This window comes from Protopterus annectens, chromosome 4.part0, assembly GCF_019279795.1.
Source record: "Protopterus annectens isolate FY-2018-M chromosome 4.part0, PAN1.0, whole genome shotgun sequence".
NCBI classification, from domain to species: domain Eukaryota; kingdom Metazoa; phylum Chordata; order Ceratodontiformes; family Protopteridae; genus Protopterus; species Protopterus annectens.
Window position 1 is genome coordinate 243,098,075 of NC_056733.1, and position 15,144 is coordinate 243,113,218.

Here is a 15,144-nt window from a genome sequence, read left to right on the forward strand (position 1 = left end):
TGGCTTAGAATCTGACATAGCTCCAGCTATTCTGACATTGTGGGTTCTGTCCTTTAGCCAGTTTGCAACCCATCTTGTGACATATGGGTTTACATTTAAGCTGTTGAGCTTGTCTATGATGCCTGAGTGGGGTATTGTGTTGAAGGCTTTTGCCAGGTCCAGGTAGGCATTATGAACTGCTTTGCCCTCATCAATGGCTCTAGTGACTGTTTCAAAAAAGTACACCAGGTTCAAAAGGCAGGATCTGCCTTTTACAAAGCCGAACTGGGTAGGGTCAATTGTCTGTAGGTCCCTGATGTCTTTGTTTATGAGTTCCATAATGATCCTTTCCATAGCTTTGCAGACCAGGCTGGTCAAGCTTATGCGGTGGTAGTTTCCAGGGTCTGTAGAGGTGCCTCCTTTGTGGAGTGGGACCACTGTTGCTGTATGCCAGTGTTCAGGGACATATCCTGTAGTAAGGCTAAGATTAAACAGCATTCTTATGTGCGGGTTTAGCTCCTCTAGGAGTTCACGTAGCACGTAACCCGGGACACCGTCTGGTCCCATAGATGCTGTATTTTTAGCTTTGCTGAGAGCAGCTCTCACCTGGACATCTGAGATGTCAGGGAGGTTGCATTCAGCTGGGATAAATATTTCATCTTTTGGGGGTGAGGGAGGGGAGAAATTTGCACTGAACCTGTCTGCCAGTATGTTGGCAATATCTGTGGATTCAGTGTATTTCTTGCCATTATGAACTAACTCAGAGCATATCTGAGGGTTTCTGCCCAGGTTTCTAACATAACTGAAGAAGGCTTTGTGGTTATCTTTAGTGTCCTTAGTGATTTTTCTCTCAAAGTTGGCCTTTGATGATTTTATGAGCGAACGTAGTTTTTTGCTAGTGCTGATCAGAGATGCCTTCCCTTTATGGGATTTTGCTCTGTCTTGCAGTAGCTTCCTTCTCTTGTTATAAAGTTTGTTTATGGCTGGGATCCACCAGATAGGATGCCTGCCTTTGGTGGAAAGGGTCTTGGTTTTATTTGGGATTGCATGATCCATACATTCTTGGAGATGTCCGTAGAAAGCATTTGTGAAGGATTCAGCAGTGTGGGATGTGGTTTCCACTGGCTCAGGGGGGCTTAAAGGATACCATTTCAGTCCTAAGGAGTGTAAAGTCGGCTTTTGAGAAGTTTCTCACTGTGGTCTTTTGTGCTGGGGGTGGAGGTGGGATATGAATATCTAGGGTTATTAGTTTGTGGTCTGATCTCACTAGTGAGGGGTATACTTCCGGTGTTGAGTATATTGTCCCCATGTTTGTGATGATCAGGTCAAGTATATTATTTCCCCTTGTGGGGGAGGTGACTAGTTGTTCCATCGCATTTGAGTTGATGAATTCCAGGAACCTTTGGGCTAGGGTGTTAGGGCTTGAATAATGCACCCAGTCTATGTTTGGGTAGTTGAAGTCTCCCAATATGATGGTATTTGGTGAGACATTCATATCCTCCAGTGTCTTCAGGAAGGCTGAATGGAGTCCCTGAGATTGAGAGGGAGGTCTGTAGCATGCTACAAGTTGTATAGCAGTTTTGCTTACGGTTAGTTGCACATGGATGGTCTCCGATGTTTCGTGCATTGCCACTAACCTGGAGGTGTGGGTGTCTTTAATGAATATGGACACTCCCCCTCCTTTTGTGGTTCGGCCCAAGTTTTGGGGCCAAAATGCATGATACGCGGTATAACCTGGTAGGGCTGGGGTGCTCTCAGGAGCCTTGAACCAGGTTTCAGTTACTGCACAGACATCGATGCTCTCCATACTGAGGAGTGCTTCGAGAGCCTGCATCCTGAGATTTAGACTTCTGACGTTGAACAGCATTACCCTTAGTTTCTTTCCTTTTTTGTTTTCTAAGGTGGTGGGTTTGTCTTTTGAGCCTTGCCTAAAAAAGGCACTATGGGGGTGGCAAGAGCCTTAGCCAATATCCGGAAGCCCAGTGGTGACAGGTGCAAGCCATCCTTTGCAAAGCAGTGTGGCTTGTCCAGCATGTCATCCCAAGCAGACAGACATTGGATCCCCCTAGAATGACACCAGTAATTGAGCCAATTATTAAAGCTGATCATCTTGTCTTTGTATTGTGGCATAATTCTTGGTGAGGGCAAGATGCTGCTCAGGGTCAGGGTCATATCAGCCTGGGCTACATAATCAAAGAGCTCCTCTATGTCTCTTTTCATGTAGTCCAAGGAGGTACGTCTCAGGTCATTCACGCCGGCATGGACAATGACGGAGTCATATTTGTACTTGCTTTGGAGTGACCTGAGTGCTTGTGTTATGTGGCGGATCCTAGCACCCGACAGGCAGCTCACCGTTACCCTCTCTTTGTTCAGCCTGGTAAGTGGAACGTCAGTGTGTCTGACTATAGAGTCACCTATTACTAGTGTATCAGGCATGGTGTTTCGCCTTAAGGGCTGTGATTGTTTGGCACACTGACTTAGTGTACTATGTGATCCATGTGCTGTGTTTTAAGGTGGTGTTTTCTTGGGTGTCTGCTTTGGGAGCCTCTGTTGTTTTGGTAAGTTTTTTATTAGAGCCTCCGAGTATGTCTTTGTGTTTTTATGTGTTTGGTTTGCAGTTGTGGTTGGTTTATGTGAGACTGGGTTTGTTGTGTGTGTGGTTACCTTCTCCTCATGTCTGGTCTTGCTAGTCTTGCGTTGAGAGAGTTCAGCCTCCAGTTTGGCTATATAGTTGCATCTCTCACATGTGTTTGTGTTTGTTGGGAGGAGGAGAGGGTTGTCTGTGTACATGAGACAATTGTAACATTGTCTCAGGATTCCCAGATTAACCAGCTGAACTGGAGAGGATGTCAGTAATATACCACTCGACATGCCAGAATAGTATAAGGGAGTGATGTGAACTGGGTCAGAGAGGACTTTGAAGGGAAGTGGGTATTAACACGGGTTGTAGGTAGATGTAGTGCTTACGTTAGTTTAAGGGTGCTTCACTTGAAAGAAAGGTTTTAGGAGCAAGTGCTAGGCTTATAATATAGCGAATAGACTGATTTTGTTGGAAGTAGAGCTTTCTTAAGGGAAAAACTGAAGTGCAGACTTGGCGGAGCCAGGAATAGTTTAAGCCTGTTTAACCGGCGCTGCGCTATGCGCACAATTGCGCAAAGCCACGCAAATGCGGATTTTAAACAGGGAACTTCAAAAGAGCTGGAAATAGTCCAAAACGACCAATTACTACAAGCTCTTGTGCTGAGGTCACTCCTTCAGGGACAGATAGGCTGCACAAGGCTCCCCACTCCCACTGGTGAGCAAAGAAACTTCCTTCTATCCAAGTAAGGCAATGGACAACACAGGAACTACACCACAGTCCAGAATACAGCAAAGCCTGTATGCTGGTCTAAACTAGTCGAGAAAAGGTGGGAAAACAAGGATTTATTTTGTTTTTTTGTTTTTTGAGATAAAAGTACACAGAAATGCAGGAAACAGTAATAAATCAATTACACAGGCTAGCGCACTTTAGTGGGCAGCCTCAACAGTTAAATTTAACAAACAAACTTTCGACCAACTGTAACTTAAGTGCAGATAATGTACAATGCAAAAAACAGGTAATAAAGCAGTTTAAACTTGTTCAAAGTAAGAAAAAGAAGGTCTCTCAGGTAAAACAGCAAAAAAATACTTAGATCAGGAAAGTAGTCGCTTTTCTCAGTTCTCTGCTTCTAGCACCACTCTGCAGGACCACGAGGAGCTGTTTCTGAGTAGTATAGCCAGAAAAAATGCTCAGAGGTGGATTTTAAACAGGGAACTTCAAAAGAGCTGGAAATGGTCCAAAACAACCAATTACTACAACATGGACATAGTTATCATATTTGACATTAATTGTGACATTAGAACCAGAAAAAAAGAAAATAGTGTCAGATGTTAAACTCTGTTGTTAGTTTTTAGATAATTTCCAGCTTTACATTTTTTGGCATTTAGTTTCAGTCCATGATTCTGGCACTAGTTACTTGTTTAGGACAAGCCTTCCTGCAGATTGGCTAAGCCATTTGGGATTCAGTAATCCCATCCTAGCTTGCAGTCATTTGAAACTTTAGTCAGCTAAAGCCCTCTGGTCTTGACTTTTACTTCAGAGATGTAGATGCCAAACAGGAAAGGCCCCAGCACTGAACTCTAGGGGGCTCCACTGGTGACTGTTCTCTTTATGGTGGCAACTTCTCCTATTTTGATATCCTGTGCCATATCTGCGAGGCAGCTGGCAATCCATTAAGTGATATAGGGGTTCATTCACAGTTTCTTTAACTTTTTGACAATGTCTGAGTGGACATTGGGTCCAAAGCCTTGGCCAGGTCAAGGTATGAGGAGTATATTGTTTTACCTTCATCTGGCGCTTTGGTGACCTTTTCAAAGAAGTCCACTAGGTTCAGTAAGCATTATCTGCACTTGACATATCCAAACTGAGACAGAGCCACTGCATGGAGTTTCCCTATGTCCTTATTGTTTACTTCCATGATATGTCTTTCCATGACTTTGCATATGAGGCTGGTCAGACTTATGGGTCAGTAATTGCCTGGGTCTGTGGAAGGTCCTCCTTTGTGCTGCAGAATGACTGCAGCTATTCTCCATTCACTTGGCACAAAACCTGTATGGAGGATGAGGTTGAACAGTGTTGTTAGGAGGCAGCTAAATCATGCTTCATACTATTTAAGATACATTCAGGGATACTGTCAGGACCAATTGATATAGTATGTTTAGCTTTTGATAGCATTTTCAGGACTTGGTTTTTCAGGTATATGTTGTGGGATAAACAGAGAGGACAGAGGGGTAAATTTTGAGCTGAATTTGTCAGCTGGTAGGTTAGCTATATCTTCAGCATTAGTATTGGTAACATCATTCCCAATCAGCTCAGAGCATTGCTGCATTATGCTTCATAACTGAAAAAGGCCTTGTGATTGTCTTTGGCTTGAATAAGTATTTTAGCATCAAACTTGGCTTTGACAGATTTTATTAAGTTCCTGAATTGTTTGTTAATTTCAGTGATGAAGACTCAGTCATTCTGGGAATTAGTCTTCTTACTTTTGTTCAAAATTCTCTTCCTTTTATTGTAAAGTTTGTTGATATTATGGTTCCATCAATGAAGTTTGTTTCTCTGGTTTGCCCATCATTGTTTCCTACAGGGTACAGCTGCATCTACGCAGGTGTTTACATGTCGGTATAGGGCGGTGGTATATGTTTATATGTTTCTGTGTACAGGGTACAGCTGCATCTACGCAGGTGTTTACATGTCGGTATAGGGCGGTGGTATATGTTTATATGTTTCTGTGTACAGGGTACAGCTGCATCTACGCAGGTGTTTACATGTCGGTATAGGGCGGTGGTATATGTTTATATGTTTCTGTGTACAGGGTACAGCTGCATCTACGCAGGTGTTTACATGTCGGTATAGGGCGGTGGTATATGTTTATATGTTTCTGTGTACAGGGTACAGCTGCATCTACGCAGGTGTTTACATGTCGGTATAGGGCGGTGGTATATGTTTATATGTTTCTGTGTACAGGGTACAGCTGCATCTACGCAGGTGTTTACATGTCGGTATAGGGCAGTGGTATATGTTTATATGTTTCTGTGTACAGGGTACAGCTGCATCTACGCAGGTGTTTACATGTCGGTATAGGGCGGTGGTATATGTTTATATGTTTCTGTGTTCAGGGTACAGCTGCATCTACGCAGGTGTTTACATGTCGGTATAGGGTGGTGGTATATGTTTATATGTTTCTGTGTTCAGGGTACAGCTGCATTTACGCAGGTGTTTACATGTCGGTATAGGGCAGTGGTATATGTTTATATGTTTCTGTGTACAGGGTACAGCTGCATCTACGCAGGTATTTACATGTCGGTATAGGGCAGTGGTATATGTTTATATGTTTCTGTGTACAGGGAACAGCTGCATCTACGCAGGTGTTTACATGTCGGTATAGGGCGGTGGTATATGTTTATATGTTTCTGTGTACAGGGTACAGCTGCATCTACACAGGTGCTTACATGTCGGTATAGGGCGGTGGTATATGTTTATATGTTTCTGTGTACAGGGTGCAGCTGCATCTACGCAGGTGTTTACATGTCGGTATAGGGCAGTGGTATATGTTTATATGTTTCTGTGTACAGGGAACAGCTGCATCTACGCAGGTGTTTACATGTCGGTATAGGGCGGTGGTATATGTTTATATGTTTCTGTGTACAGGGTACAGCTGCATCTACGCAGGTGTTTACATGTCGGTATAGGGCGGTGGTATATGTTTATATGTTTCTGTGTACAGGGAACAGCTGCATCTACGCAGGTGTTTACATGTCGGTATAGGGCAGTGGTATATGTTTATATGTTTCTGTGTACAGGGTACAGCTGCATCTACGCAGGTGTTTACATGTCGGTATAGGGCGGTGGTATATGTTTATATGTTTCTGTGTACAGGGAACAGCTGCATCTACGCAGGTGTTTACATGTCGGTATAGGGCGGTGGTATATGTTTATATGTTTCTGTGTACAGGGAACAGCTGCATCTACACAGGTGTTTACATGTCGGTATAGGGTGCTGGTATATGTTTCTGCATATCAGTGGAGTTAACTGGGTTTGGTGAGGATGTGAAGCTTGCCAATGTATCAGTTAAGAGTACGTAATTTGCCTTAGAGAAATTTCAAAAGGTATCTTGGGTGGAAGGGGTCTCTGGTTTCAAGTTTATTTTGAAGGGGATAGCTTTATCGTCAGACCTAACAAGTGATGAAGATACACTATGGATGGTGTAATATGCCTTGTATCAGTAAGAACAAGATCCAAGATGTTATTCCCCCTATTGCATACTCTGACTAATTGTTCCAGGATGTTTGTATTGACAAGATCCAGGAATCTCTGTGCTTGTGTACTAGTGGTGGTGTAGGTTTCCCAGTCTATAACTGGATAGTTTGTATCACCTAGTAAAATGGCATTGGGTTTAATGCTTAGTGAGTCCAGTTCCTATAGATGGGTGTTGTGGCTTTCCTGGTCACAGGATTTCTGTAGCTAGCTAATATATGGTATGGGACCTTTTCGATGGTTATTTGGACTTGAAGACACTCTAGTGCATCATGTTGCAGGAAAACCTCCTTCGTTTTTAATGACTGCTGGCATAAGACCATTTTATTGCTCATGATCAGACTGGTGGGCAACTTTCAAACTCACATTTAATGCTTTGTATTTATATATAGAAAAAGAAAGGTATGCCTGTGCAAAAGAAAAGTAACTTACAGAAATGTGCTTCTTATGATACAGCACTTGAAATGTGTGATACTGCCTGTTATATGAAAAGAGGAAAGCAATATCTAAGATGAATACTTTATGGATGAAAGTCATTTTATACACAAAGAAATATTTGGTTAGAGGTAAGAAAGAAGAAATTAGCCCATTTTTGGGAAACAGGTAAAACTTCATGAACATATATTAAATGCTGAATTAAACAGTAGTAGTTATCTAATCAAAGGGTACTGTGGTGGTGGTGCTGCGGTAGCGTTACCGCCTCACAGTAAGACATTGTCCTGTTCCATACTCAGCTAGAGCGTCTTCTGTGTGGAGACATGTGTGAATGGGCACACCTTCGTTGAAGGTTGTGCGTCAGAGCTGGCAACTCGGCACGTAAAAATCTACTGCCAATCATTAGCGGACCGGAGTTCCGCTGTGGCGAACCCTAACCAGGAAAAGCCGAAAGACACAACAACAGTTATCTGATCAAAGGAAAACCTAATATTCAAGCTACAGTACACCAATATATAGCCAAGAAGTACAAGGAACACAATGCTTGTTTCCCATCTAAGTGGAAAGTAAAGGAAATTAGCTCTGATACTACAGCACTACTAGAAAAACTTCACTCTATCAGAAAAGAAATAGCTCAAGGCAAAAAAAATTCTATGCCAGGTAAAGATGATCTAGGATGTGTTTTTTATAAGCTCATGGACCACAAGGACAGACTATTTTTTGCATGCGTTGAGTGAATGGCATAAAACTGGCTTAGTTGTTGGAACAGTAAGTGCTGCTGGAGTGATAAAATATCTCTGGAAAAGGGGGATAAAAAAGACCTAACAAATCAGAGACCTATTACGCTGTGCAGTGCTGAATATAATATTTTGATGGCTATATACCAGCACTGATTTGAAAAAGTATTGTCAGAAGTACTGCCTGAAGGTATGTATGGTACTAAAGGAAAAAATATTAAGGACATAACTGTTATAATCAAAGAAACAGTGGAAGGGATCAGTCTGGTGAAACCTGAAGTAAGACTAATTGCTTGTGACATTAAAAAAAGTTTATGATAATATTACAGACACCCAGTTATGGCATATTCTATCTTCTTATAAAATACAAAAAAAATACATAATACTCTTGAAAGGGGCCATGATAATTCCTGTGTACAAGTTTTGCTTACGGTCTAGCTTCGGAACAGCATAAAGCTAAACAGAGGGTTAAAAAAGGGTGCCACATGAGTTCTGTTTTCGTTTTGCAGTCATGAATGCAGTAATAACAGACCTGATGAGCAACATACCTACATACCTGCTGCATGAATATACTTTCCAAATGAGCTACATCTATGTATTTTTTGATTTGACAGTTATACTTAAGAGATGAGCTTTGGCTTGAACTTGTACTGCTGAAAGTTTTAATAAACATGTTAAATAAAAGTGGACTAACTTTGAGGGGAGAGAAATGTAAGGGTTATGGCACTACTGAAAAAAAAACAGGTAACTTTTACTACATTATGAAATAAGTTGAAGTTTTGGAGGACAAATATTACTGAATTACAATGGAAAACTATTCTACACAATATAAACTGTATAACTGATGGATGGAGGCTTTATAATTTATACCAAAAAGGTATATGTATTTAATTCTGTCAAATTATGAAAACCAGGATACCTAGGAAGTATATTTAAGTTTCTGATACTTTTATGAAAAAAATAGAATTGTTTTTAGCATTATTTAGCATTCAAAATTAAATCCTATCAGATGGGGAATTTTATATACCGGAGTGAAAGCGGTTTAGACTTCATTAGCCCTATTGTTTACCTTACATTATTACATTTGCAATGTTTTTTTACATATCTACGTCTAACCCAGACAACTTAATTGGTAATGTATTACAATCATGCTATATAAATTTCCTTACTGTGTTAGATAAAAGGAAAAAAATGCATATAGACAGAAATTTACTTGACAGTTTAAGAAAATGAAAGACTGGAGTTTATCATTATCAGATATAGTTTCAATTATGGTATATTGAGATTGTGGAAAAGATTTTTTTTACATATACCCTTGCAATGATCTTTCAGATCATGCCAAAAAAGCATTACAGATAGAAGGAATAGATTAAAAAAAAATAGGATGTCATGACTTTTTATGGAGACTCATGTTAAGTTCTTTAAAATATAAAGAGACTGATCAAAAAAAAGTGTCATTTGTGTTTAGCTGAAGAAACTGAGAAGGAATTCATGAAGGTACTGCAACACGTACACCTTCGTGAGCACATCAAGGTAACCTTTTGGAGTTCAGTGTGGCCCTAATACAGTGCTGCAAGAAGCAATAGTACTGATATGTGCAACACCACATAGGGCTGGCCCCATGGCTGTGCGGAATGCGAATCAAGCAGTCTAGGGGACAGATGTATGCTAATTAGCCATGTGTTCTCTTTACCCCAGAAGCTCCTCCAGGAAGGCATTTACATGTTAAATGAATCAAGAAATTTCTTATTAATGTAGATTGGCATGGCTGGCTCCACCACAGCGCAGCATGAGCACAAGCAAAAGACCTAACATGACCATGTCCTGGTATCAGGGGTGGGGGCAGCCACAAGATACCAGGCATCACTCTACAATTAAGTGCCACAATGACACTACTATCATTATGGGGATATGGAGTTGGGGGAAACACTACATACTGCAGATTAGTATACAACTGAGTGCCATAACAGCACTGACATCAGTATGGGGATTGGGGGTGCCAGGAATCACTAGACACCAGGAATTACCCTACAGTTAAGTATCATAATGACATTGACTTCAGTGCAGGGATGGTGGAAGAGGAAATCACTACACACCAGAGATTCTACAATTATGTCATAATGGTACTTACAGCAGTACAGAGATTGTGTTGTAGGGAGAATCATTATGTACCAGGGCATCTGCAATTGGGCCATAACAGCACTTACAGTAGAATGGGGATCAGAGTGAGGGGAAACACAACTGTGGGATAAGAGTGAGGGGAAACACAATTGTGACATAATGGCATTTCAACTATTATGGGGATCGGGGGTGGTGGGGCTGCAGAAGGGCTCACAGGTCGGGTACAGGGACTGTGATCTGTGTGTGTGTGTGTGTGTGTGTGTGTGTGTGTGTGTGTGTGTGTGTGTGTGTGTGTGTGTGTGTGTGCATTTGAATATGTACTTGTGTGTGTGACAGAATAGTGGGAATGCCAATGCCTACACGAGCAGCAGTTTTCTACTGCAACATGTAGATCATATATGATCTGCATGTTGTGGTAGTAACTGTGATTTAGAGACATGCACATTAGCCAATAGTGAGGTCTTTCCTCATCACAGCTAATGTCTCTGAATTACAAAATACCACATTATGGGAGCAGAGCCATTTTAGTGTAAGCTCTATGGCTTGCACTATGCCTTTAATGAAGTTTTCCCAGGACTAAACATTTCTGGAATCAAAATACTCAGTTATGGAGATGTCCAACAGGTCCTCATATGCATATGAAAATGAATATGATTGTGTATGGTGAATATTCATATAATAATGAATCTGTGCTTGATTTGATAGAAAAAAATGTGCTTGCTGTTTTCTTTGAAAAGCAAGATGTGATGCATTACTATACAACAAAATGAGGAACTGGGTGGACATTCACAGGAACATTATGCATGAATGAGTGGGTGGGGCTGGGGTAGAAGGGAATGCTCATTCTTTAGAAATATATTTTTATAAACTGTATGCATTTCTTTTGTGCATTTATAGATGTATAAAAAGGCATTGCTTCCTTTTGTAATTTTTGTACAAAAGTAAAGACCCCATTACTTGTTTCTAGCCACCAAGTGGTGATGGAGGAAGGCTGTAAAGGTCAACATTTTCCATGATGGCGTAGGAAAGGAGACTGCAAGCTGAGAGTAGAGTAATGCAGAATTCTAAATTAATGAAAACAATTCTATAGGACAGGAGATTTTTGTGACAGAGTTGGAAAAAAGAAGTTTAGAAACTCCTGTACTGATGGAAAAGATGAATCGAGGTGAGCCAAATGCTGATGAGGAAGTAAGCTGGAGTACTATGGTGGATCACGTGCTTGGAGTGACGACAGAGCTGGTACTGCCAGCTGAATCAGTAAAACATGCTAGATGAATTGAAGGTGCTGACAGCAGCTTGGGGCTGTGCTTGTCCAGGATAGTAGCTGGTTTTAAAAGCATGCTCTTATCACAGGGTGGTGCTGTGAGCAGTAAGAAAACTTTTTCATATACAAAGTTGATAGTGAAAGGCAAGAAAGATCCTGTGTTTAAAGCTGAAAGAAGGTAATGACTGATGCAAGGACAGATGAGAAGACTAGTGATAAGAATATAAAAAAAAAGCAAGATTTTACCTTTGGTGTTTAAAGTACAGGACATAAAAGCAAGATTACACTTGGAAACAGAAGAGTTTTGTGAGTTTACCTTTGAAACGTTTGTGTTCCTTGAAAAACATTATGAATGAAGTAGAGAAAAATAGTTCATCAGAACCATGGATTGAGTATATTTTTCAGAACTTGGGACTGCAATTAATGAAGATAAGACCATTGGACAGAGAGAAACTTGAGTTAAAGACTTGTTTCTGTCTGTATGGAATAAGGTGCAAGAGGTTATATGATGAAAGAAATTTTTCGACATGGGGGTGGGAAGTATGGGTGACACTGGATGTGCATGAGGGAAAAATGCAGTATATTTCAAATGTTATAATTGGGAATGGGAAATGTGGAATGGTGGGACAACCTAATACATTTTTTTGTGGGAATGGCAGGCACTTGGTACAAGACTGTAATAAAAGAAAATGTGGTCAGGGTGGAGAACATGGATATATCACTAAAATTGTAGGCCTAAGTATAGAAAATGCAAAGAATTTGGACATTTTAGTTTGATTGTACTATACTAGAAAAGGAAACATTATAAGAAAAAGGGAATATTTTAGCAGAAAAACAATGATGATAATATAACTGAAGATATTGCTGGAGAGGGCATTATGGGGAGATAATTGAATAAGAAAATGTAACTAATGTGGTGATGCTAATAAAGTAGAAAATGTTTACAGGAAAAAACTATTACAGCATAAGGTGCAAACAAATATGCAGCACTAGGACGTGAAGATGGAGAAGACATTGAGATGGGGGAAGACCAAGAAGAAAATGATGATAAATCAATTGGAGGGTAGGTACGGGAAGGAAAATAAAAATAAAAATAAAATAAATTTAACTAAAGACACAAAAAAGGAAAGAGATGAGCTTGGAATATTAGCACAAAATGTAAACAACATTCAAAATGATATTAGATGTGTGGTAGTGACTAAATGGTTTAAAAAATAAGTATGGAGATTACGTTTGTTTGATACGAGATGTGTGAAGGAAGAAGAAAGGAAAATAACGGAGGCAAAAAGATTATATAGTCAGAGAGGAGTGATATGTGTTCAAAAAGATTACTTTTTTTAAAACTGAATTGATAGGGATATTGGATGCGATGGTATAAATACTTGGAGAACTACTGGTATGTAATATCAATGAAAGAAAAAGATATCTAAGGATAATTATAGTTTATGCAAGCACTGATATGAGGGTCAGGAAAAAGGATGTTTGAGGAACTTAAAACATTTGTCCTGTTAAATATGTCAATTATTACAGTTGGATATTTTAACTGTAGTTTGAGAAAGGAGAAGGGAAAGTAACACATGATATTAAAGTAACAAGAGAAATGATAAGACATGGAAAGTTACAAATAGGAAACAGAGAACGTAAATATGAAAAGGGGAGTTTTACAACTGAAATAGATTATTTTGTGAATACAAAAGATATAACAATATTGTGGAAAATAATACAGGTTATATCCTTGGAAAGAAGTAAAAGAAGATGCAAAAATGCTATAAAGAATAGAAGAAAAAGGTTTGGGAGTTTTTTTATGCAATGGGTTTCCTGTGGAGAATTTTGTTGAATAAGTTACCAGTTAAAAGTAATATGAAATATATGGTATTGAAAGAAAGAAAATGTGAAGAGTGCAAAGAGGAAGAAACAACAAAACATTTTTTAGAATGCAAAAAAATCAGAAGTTTTATAGCAGCTTTAAAAAAGAATATATATTGGAATGGTTTAAAATGTAGTTATGGATATAATATTATATGAAAACTATGAGAAAGAAAAATGTAGAATTGAAGAAAGTTGGACTGAATATTGCTCACAGGAATTTTGAAATTATAGAAAGGCGATGTGAAAGATAAGAGCTGATGAAGATGTGCAAAATAAAAAAAATGGTTGTGGTTCAATAAAGCCTACACTAGTAATTATGTTGTTGTTTGTCTTTCAGCTTTTCCCGGTAAGGGGTCACCTTAATGGAACTCCGGTCCGCTAATGATTGGCAGTAGATTTTTACGAAACGCCGAGGTGCCAGCTCGACGCCCAACCTTCAATGAAGGCACACCCGTTTACGCACGTATTCAATAAAATTCTTATCATATTTTTTGTGCTTTTTAATCACTCAGAAAGATTACACTAAGTGTACATGGTACATGTAGTCTGCACTTTGTGGTAACCTTTATGAATTCCTGTCAGTATTTAAAGCTGAAAAAATATTAGTAGGAAAACTAAAATTAGGAGGAATAAGGTGTGAGTTATGTCTGTGTTGTCTGTTCACTCAAAACTGTGTACACTTAGTGTACACTTAGTGTAGACATTATTGAATTCCAGGGATTTTAAAGAATAGTTGATGCTTTTTAAAAGAAAATCAGATTATTTTTTTGAAATGATAAAAGTAGAAATGATTTTGTGTAGATATATATATTAAGAAAAATGGAAAGAAATTACAGGATCTATATTATATTTTCGAAAGTTACAAATATCGAACACCATATGGTCAACACCATATGAGCGATGTTTGAAATTTCGAAAATATAATAAAAAAATAAAAATAAAAAACTATACTTACCTAAATGCTGTAGGCAGGGGGGCAAGCCCCCCTGCACCCCCACACCCCCGCTACTTAAATATTCCTACTCCGAGATCGCACTGCATTGAAGTAAAGGGAAAATGTTCCCTACGGCAATTTCCATGTTATGCGCGTGACATTTCAATCGGGTTCGCTCAATAGTCATTCGCCATTTATAATATTCAATCACGCGATAGGAACCCAAAATTACAGGGTATATGTTATGAATATGGAGATGTAAATAATGTAAAGAAGTGTAAATAGGAAAAGAAGCAAATAAAGCAACCCTTCTCTCTTATTCATTCAGTTGAGAGGGCTGTGGAGCTCCTTCCTGTAAGAGAATGGAAGAGAAGAAACAAGCCATGTCAGAGGACAATGGCTGCAGCAAGCTGAGATGGGAGATGAAGAAAGCAAGTGAGATTCTGACATGGTGCAGATAGGTCGTATATATTTTACAAGAAAGAGGTTGAAATATTAGGCATAAAATATGGAGGAAACCATGTTGAAAGACAACAGAAAAACATTTTAGGTGAAATAAATAAAATAGTGCTTGCATGGAGGCTATATAATTTGATGTTTAAGAAAAAGTACACTTTATCCATTCTATGATATTCTGTCCTTGGAATAGTGTGGGGTTCTAGAGTAAAACTTTTAAGATGGAGAATGTGTACAATGAGCATAAAAAAGATTATAATTGCGCTTTTCCCACCTTTCCTGCAACTAATCTAGTCCAGATACAGATTTGCTTCTGAGCCCTCCAAGCCTTTCTGTGTTGGAGGGAAGCCTTCTAGCATATCAGTGGGAGTGGTAAGCACTAGGTAGCCTATCTACCACAAGAGGAGTTTTTTTATGGCCTAGAATTTGTAGTTTATTGGCTGTTTGGGCAGTTTTTCCATCTCTTTCAACTTTCTGGTTTAAAAGCCTGCATTTGCGCTTGTTTCCCACATTTCT